The sequence below is a fragment of the Alligator sinensis genome, unplaced genomic scaffold (assembly GCF_000455745.1).
Source record: "Alligator sinensis unplaced genomic scaffold, ASM45574v1 scaffold1702_1, whole genome shotgun sequence".
Classification (NCBI taxonomy): Eukaryota; Metazoa; Chordata; order Crocodylia; family Alligatoridae; genus Alligator; species Alligator sinensis.
In genome coordinates this window covers 102062-109919 of record NW_005843423.1, presented here as the reverse complement: position 1 = coordinate 109919, position 7858 = coordinate 102062, and the positions used below count along the sequence as shown (strand labels likewise).

The 7858-nt window shown below is 42.0% G+C and overlaps 1 long non-coding RNA gene across 1 annotated transcript in view; it reads right to left on the bottom strand.

Annotated features, from left to right (window-relative positions):
• Positions 1 to 262: 262 nt before the first annotated feature.
• LOC112548702 overlaps positions 263 to 7858 on the bottom strand; it is a 14802-nt gene continuing 7206 nt past the window's right edge. Inside the window, exons 2-3 of the long non-coding RNA XR_003092327.1 lie at positions 2687 to 2808; positions 263 to 972 (exon numbers count right to left, since the gene is read on the bottom strand). This is a non-coding gene — a long non-coding RNA (uncharacterized LOC112548702). The remainder of the gene's footprint in view (positions 973 to 2686; positions 2809 to 7858) is intronic.

The following is a 7858-nucleotide window of genomic DNA, read 5'->3' as shown; positions in this document are numbered from 1 at the left end:
GGGAGCAGCACAGGGTGGGGGGTTTTGACCCCTGGATATCCAGGGGTCAAAAAAACCCAAGCAAAAAAAGTGGAGCGGCACATGCAGGGACAGTGTGCGCCACTCAAAACCCGAGCTTGGTTGGCCAGACCCACACTCCAGCTAGGCTCTGAGTGGCAGAATCACTGCTGCTGCAGCCCTTGGAGGCCCCCAGGACCCCAGGTAAGGCTGCTGGGGCCAGCCCAGTGCTGGCCCCAGCCTCCCCTACCACACTTGAGGTAACCTGCCACGTGCCAAAGGGCACATGGCACAGGTGTTCCCTGGAGAGAACTTGCAATGGCACTAGGTGTGCTGCTGCTAGTTGTCTCCAGAGAACCAGACGTCCACACACGTGTGGATGCGGCCATAGTGTCTATTTTTTATCGCAAAGAAACAGGGCACAATGTTGTGGGTGCCACTTTTTTCCAGTAATTGACACTGTGTCACTGACTTGCAAAGCTAGGCAGGAACTCACTTTTTCAGTTTGTAGGAAATTTTGAGGTTTGATTTTGATTATTTTTTTCCTGTTTTAAAACAGAACTAATCCAAGATGTCACATGACAGAGAATTCCTTCTCAAAAAAAGTTTGAGCAAAATATTGCACTGTGATAAAATCAAGATTAATTTTTAATTTTACAAAAGCCACAAGTTTACACAAAAAGTTGTCTCAAAATGGAAAATCGAAACGCTCATTCCTGTTTTTCCCTCCAAAATAACCAAAAATCTCATCAACGTTTTCCTGTTTTGCTTTCAATGAATTGCCATTTGCTGATAGCAAAACATTTTTCTTTCCAACCATTGCTATTGGCTTGTCCTCCAGGAAGAGTATGAGGCAACATCCATGTCACGGTTCAGTTGCCAGGTCAGTTCATTGGCACATGGTGATCTCCATGCCCAGTATAGGAGAATCCTATGGTGGCAGGATGCTTCACAGCCTTTATCCCATTTTTCTTTCTGTAGGATCATAACAGGCAAAAAAGGGCATGATTAAATATGTCATTAGGCCTTTTTACTGCCCTCCCATTGCCATATAGTCCTATAGGTATCATAGGGGACTACTGCAAATGGAAGCCTTCAGGCAGCCCTGAGTTATGCAAGGAGCCAAGCCTGGTTCCCCACCTGCCTGCTTCTTAATTGTGGCATGTGGGGTCTATGGTCATACAGTAAACGCATCCTAAAATAACTGTCCACAAAGCTCATCTGATTTGAATGATACAGTTATTAATGCAAACCTGTTCAGACCAATTAAGAGTTTGCAGCAAATTAACAAACGCATCAGTCAATTATTCACAAGGTCTGGACTGAAGGTAAAGCACTTGTGTCACTGGCAAAAGCAATAGCCAAGAACTTTTCTTTCACCTGAAGCCATTTGGAGAAGTCAGTTTTGCTTCTTTTGGGTGAGCTTGGCACTCAGGCCTGGAGAAGACAAACAAGAAGTGCTTAGGGTTTGGGTTTTTTTAATTCCTTCCTCCCATAATTCTGTGCACTGATGGATGAAAGGTGAAGTAAGTGCTTGACACATGGATGGCCTATATGACATTTGCAGTCTAGCAAGAGGCTTTAAACTGGGCTGTGAGACTCCAGTGTGTCATTCCCAGGCCTCCTAAATCTATAATTAAACAGGACGGTGATTTTGCTGCAGAGTTCAGTGCCCTCTTTGCTAAGCAGCATCACTCCCTGCTGCACTGGGGCAGAGTTTTGTTTTTATTTACTCCCAGAACCCAAACCATCCCTGCAGCAATGACCTGAGTCAAGCACCTCGCCACTGCAAGATTAATTAATTACTGTGCAATTGCCTCATCATGCATTGAAATAATTGTGCAGTTACTGCCAAAAATAGGTCTGAAGGTATAGGCTGCTTGTTGACCAGCTAATGAAGCCTCTAAGGGACTGATCCCATGACTGAGGTAGTCCATGCAAGATTACCATAGATTTCAATGGTAGCAAGTACATGCCCGAAATGACGTGCTCCTAGGCTGTTGTGTCACTAGCAACAAAACAGTCTTTCTGGCCATCCCTTAAAATACTTCAACTGGAATGCTATCTTTGTGTTTTAATACTGGACAGCATCCCTGAGACTCATTGTCTCAGTTCAGTGCATTTTAGAGATTAAAAAATAAAATGCAAATAAAGTATAATTAAAAAAAAATTCAGAGAGCAAATGCAAACCTCCCTGCAAAACCAAACAACACATGAGATAAGCTCTTTTGGGATTTTGAAGGTATGCATAGATCAAAAATTAAATCTTTTATTTAAAAAAAATTAAGTGCGTATTAAATAATAAAGAACAAGGCTGGAGTCCATTTTGTCCTGGATAAGCACTAAATAAAATTAAATATGCTATTCTTCTCCCTTTGAGGTGCTCGTAGCAGGGGGAAACAGGGTTTTTAAGTCAATTTCTTGCAATTTGAAAGGAGTAGTTCAAAATGTTTATATAGAATAAGCACAGATGGCATCTTACCTTGGGAACAAACTAATCAAATAAACTGTCCATGGAAAGTGTTCTTTTCCTTAGGTAGGGAGGGATTTAGGAGAATAATCAGGGGAGAGAGTGTAGCCTACCAGTTAAAAAGGCATCAGGTGTTAAGATTCCCGCATTGGACTCGGTGCTCTTTTATGGTTGTACGATGTGATCCTGAGGAAGTTATTTAATTCTCAGCTAGCTCACCTGTGACATAGGCTTTATAATATCTCATTCAGAAGCTGAAGTCCTCCTCACAAATACATTCAGCATCCAAGATTTGTGTGAGGATGGGAGGGGAGGTGTTGGCCAGTTCTGAAATGCTCTCCCTACAAAGTTGAATCAAGAATGCTCAGTCAGTTGTGGAACGAGTGGTTAAGTGGTGAGAGTGGGCAACGGAGGGCAGGGTAGATGAGGGCACACCTCATTCTACTGTCCCATTTTCTGCAGATTCTGTTGGGCTTTCTCTTCATTTTTTCTGTAGATCCTCTCTGGATGTAGGGAGTGCTGGGATGACCAAGCTAGGGCAGATATATATACAGCACCTCAGCATGGATAGATTTGTGAGGTTTGAGGGGAAAGGCCATAGGATCTATTCCATCAGGGATAACCCCATTCGGGCAGGATAACCAGGCAAGAAGAAAGCAAGGGTCATGTTTTCAGAGATTCCCTCTCTTCAGAGGCTCCAGGGATGGCAATCATAGGGCCCACAAGTCTCCATTTATATTTACAAAACCTCATTGAGCTCCTAGGTACTATGGAACGGCAAAGAATTATTTCATTTTGTAAAAGTGAAAACATTCAGCATGCAGACAGCACTTATATTGTAATTGCTAGTTTGTCTTTATCAGTCTCGGTTCATTGTGTAGCCCTGCCATTTCAAGTTCCTGTTCACTTACTGTAGCTAATTCTCTCTGAGAAGATTCACAGCAAACACAACTTCCTAAAGTCTTGCTATTCCAGTTGTCTGGATGTTGCCTTTACACCAGGGGTGGGCAAAATGTGGCCTGTGGGCCGGATGCGGCCTACCAGGCCATTCTATCCAGCCCACAGAGCCCCTAAAAATTTAGAAAATTAATATTTATCTGCTCCTGGCTGCCTGTCATGCAGCCCTCAATGGCTTGCCAAAACTCAGTAAGCGGCCCTCCGCCCAAAATAATTGCCCACCTCTGCTTTACACACACAAGAGAACCTGGACACAGTCATCCACAGGTAAGTGAAAAACAACAGGAACTCAAGAGATGCCGTGGGCACCTGTAGGCCTGCTTGCTCTGTGTTCAGTGGACTGGCAATGGGAAGAATGCTAGAGCCCTTCATATTAAAGAAATGCACATGAGCAGCACATGGTACTGCTACTATCATCTTGACCTGATCCTGTGATTAAGCAAAAAGAATGTATTTTGGAAAATAAGAAAAGAATCACTAAAATATTCAGGGCCTTGGAGGGAGAAATCTGTTTTTATTTTTTTTCTTGCAGTTTGCCTGTCAAATTATGATCTTATTTGTGGTTTTATATGAATTGCTTGTGTCTCAGACAACATAGGAACCAATGGCTCTGCCCCACCCCGCTTCCTCCCTTCCTCTGTATTGCACAGCTCATGGAAGGGGGACATTGTTAAGGTGCTGGTACCACAGAAAACAAAGGCCCTTTTCAGTGGTTCTGAGTGAGCCACTGAATGCCAGTGGCAAAAACAACTCCCCTGACATAGTAAAGGGAAGATCCACACCTCAAGCCACCTGATACACAATGGAGTGGGAATGTGACTGATAACATGCACTTGAGTGCATGCACTTGAGTAGAAAAATCCTATCCACTGGAAGCAGAGAGTGTCATCTGTGTGGTATATTTTTTCTCTAGATAGATAACCGAAGTGACACCCAACAAAGAAAGGTAGTTTGCCACATTAGCCAGAAATCAGGCAGAAGGCAAGGTAGATTTGCCCAGCACAACACAATACAATACAGCACAGCACAGCAGAGCACAGTACAATACAAACCACATCATAATTGGACCTAGTAACAGAGATTATAACATCTGAGTTTTGTTCACCTGCAACTCTACCATATTCAATACACCATCACCTGCTTACAATGCCCTTCTGCTGTCCATATTGGATAGGCAGAGAGAGTGAATCCTACATTCTGCTGTCCATATTGGATAGGCAGAGAGAGGGAATCCTGCCTGTAAGAATGAACAAACCCCATTCTGACATCATTTCTAGAAAAACACAAAGGCCTATGTTAAAGACACTAACTTCCCTGGACTTCAGGGTTGCAGTTCTTAGCAAAACTTTAAAAACACATTTGAATAGGGTATTGTGGAACAAGAAATGATTCACAAACTAGATTGCACTATGCTCTAAACGGATACCGACAATTCTTATCCCATTATCTGGATTAGTTTTTGTGATGCTTTTGGATTTATTGTTTACCTCTCCTTATATGCTGACCTCCCCTGCCCCTCTTCCTGTCTTTTCCATTCAAATTACTCCCTCTATTTTAAACACTACTCAACCTTTCATGCTATCCAATGAGGTAAGCTCCAGCTCATGAAAGCTTATGCTATATATCACTGATCTAGCTAGTCTACTATGTACAAACCCACCCTACCAAACAAAGTGTCAACTCTAGAAGTCATTGTATGTGACTTGAGATGGCACCTGAAGTACCTTAGGCACAAGCCCCCTAGCCCAATCTGAACAGTCTCTCGCTGTCTGTCTCTGCGTCTCTCTTGGACACATACGGACTCCATGGCCAAGTTGTTTTCTTTTGCCTTGAGCTGTTTTCAGTTCAGACTCATCTACAAGAAAGCACATGATGTTGTGTGAAAACCATCAAGAGAAATAAGACTAAAAATTGTATTAAGCTTTTAAAAACTTCTACTCCATCCCTGCAACCATCCCTGACCTTTCAGCTCTGTTTATTTTAAAATATTCATCCCTCAGACGGAAGAAAGGAGTAGCTGATTTCTTTAATAACTAAAAGCAAACTTGCTTAAAATAAAAGGTTAAACGTGTGAAAATTCATTTTTTTCTCTCAAAATTATTGAGGACTTAGTCACTGAAGTCAGTGGAAGTTTGGACAGCAAGAAATGCATGTATTTCAAGGGCAATTAATTATTAGTATCGTGGCACAGAGATTCCAAATAAAACTAGCTCCCATTTTGCTTAGCACTAACTATATGGAGAGTATGCCCTAAATAGAAAAAATGGCAAAATGACACATTATGACTCCCATTTTATTGGTAAAGAAAGTAAAGCACAAAACAGATTTTCAAAATTTTGGAAAGCTTATTTTGCACGACTTGAGCAATGATGCATAGATCGTCTGTGGCTGAGTTGAGAATTGCATCCTGAATCACATTCAGAATCCTGTCCTCAAACATCTTGGGCAGAATCCTATTTCACTGAACATGCCCAAATGACACCCCACTGTGTAACTGCCATTTTTGGCACTTACAGAGAGTTTGAGAACCTGTTTCCTGTGCAGTGGACATGTATGAGTCCACATGACTACTGAACATGTACAGTGGGCTGCTTTCTGGCTATGTATGACTGTGGCTCTATGAATACCTCCTTGTCTGCAGGTCCTGACATTCTGTCCCTCACCAAAAAGAGAAGAAATCCCAAGAGCACAGTGGCTAGGACATTTGACCAGTCTGTAGGAGACAGCTTCTGCTCCCTGCCCCTCTTCCACCCCCCACCCCCCCACCCCATAAGAGTGAGTTTAAACCTGGATCTCTCCAATTTCCCAGCATGGTAGTTTAATCACCAGGCATTATCCAGTCTTTTCTCCAGCCTTCCTTTGAAATTGGCTCACTGGTCAGCCAAGACAGGGAAATATGTGGGGAATAAGCTAAAAAGTGTGTGGCTCAGTGTGGTAGCTATTGCTATGAAAGGAGAGAGAGAACCCTGGCTTCTAATCTGTATCATCTTCTCCATGGGGCAGAAGCTTACACTCTGATTTCCAGTGATTTTAGCCATATTAAATGCAGAATGCAGTGGATCAGCTTCAAGAGAAAGACTGGCAGGAAGAGAAGGCAGTACTTAATCTGTAAACTGGAGGTTAGAGTCCTGTGTTAGAAAGTTGTATGTTTAAACTCACAAATCTAACCTATATTCAAAATTGCTAATATAACCTATATAAGAGGGAAGGGACCTAAACCCTGAGCTAAACAAGTTTCTATAACATACCAACAGTTTCCTTTCTGGATAACTCAAGCTAACAAATGTTCTTTAACCTGATGGGAGATTGTTTGAAAAGGAGTAAAGGATGGAAAGCAGAGGGCTAGAATATTTTTTTCCTTAACACACTTAGCTAACTGCAGTACCTTTGCACTTTCTTCATGTCTTTTGATGAGCTCTGCTAATAGCAACAGGAAAAAAAACACTGGCATAGACATTTCCAGCCCTAACAGCAACAGGGTAGATATGAAACCAATGAGAAAGCTTCACTATAACCTCCCTGAGAAATATACCATACCTCAGCATTTATCAGCTCCTCTGCCTTATTGTCTAGTTAAAATGGAAATAGCTGGGCTTTCACTTGTGCTCATCTAGCCATGTGGATGACAATGCCAACTGACACCAGTTTTCATAAGTCAAAAGAACAGCCCTGGGGTAAGCAACAGTGAGACCAATCAGATTTCGTGATTAATATTTCCTGCTTCAAAAGGGATAAAGATGCACATGCAGTTAAAATTAGACTCCACTGCCAAAGATGACTAAAGAGAATGGCTGGGAAAGGAAGTGGAAAACATCAGGTTTCTGAATGAGGATCTTATGGTTTGATTCTAAGTGACATCTCCCAGTGCAGAATTGAACTTTTCTGCTTTTATTACACAGATAGAAAAGTATAAAAAATAAATAAATAAATGAGTTACCCCCTGCTGTCCTGTGGCCAGATCTACTCCCTGAACCATTAAGAGAGAGGCCTGTTCTTGGTACATTCACTGTAATTGTTTTGCACCCACTCCAGCCAATTTTTTTTCCTCTCTTCCTTTCATCTTGGCTGCATTCCTTAGGTTTCCTGCAGTGTTCCCAGTGTGGCTCTGTGAATATCACACTCTTATTCTATTTTTTATTCCCTTCACCAAGCAGCAGCTTTCATTTTGCTTTGCTTATATGTCTATCGGAAAGAAACATTTACAGTCTCTAGAACTGTGCTTGCAAAGTTTGACTGCAAGGGTATTACACCTATTGAAAACTGGGATGCGGTCAAAATAAGGACTTGGGGGATGTACCAGCAAACTTTGCAAAAATATAAGGATATAACTTCCTGAGTTAATTAAGGCTAGCATTGGGCCTATTAACTTGGGGGATTATTTAGGGCATATTTGCTCCTAAAAGATATCTTGAACATTTTTAAAAGAGAGTCTCT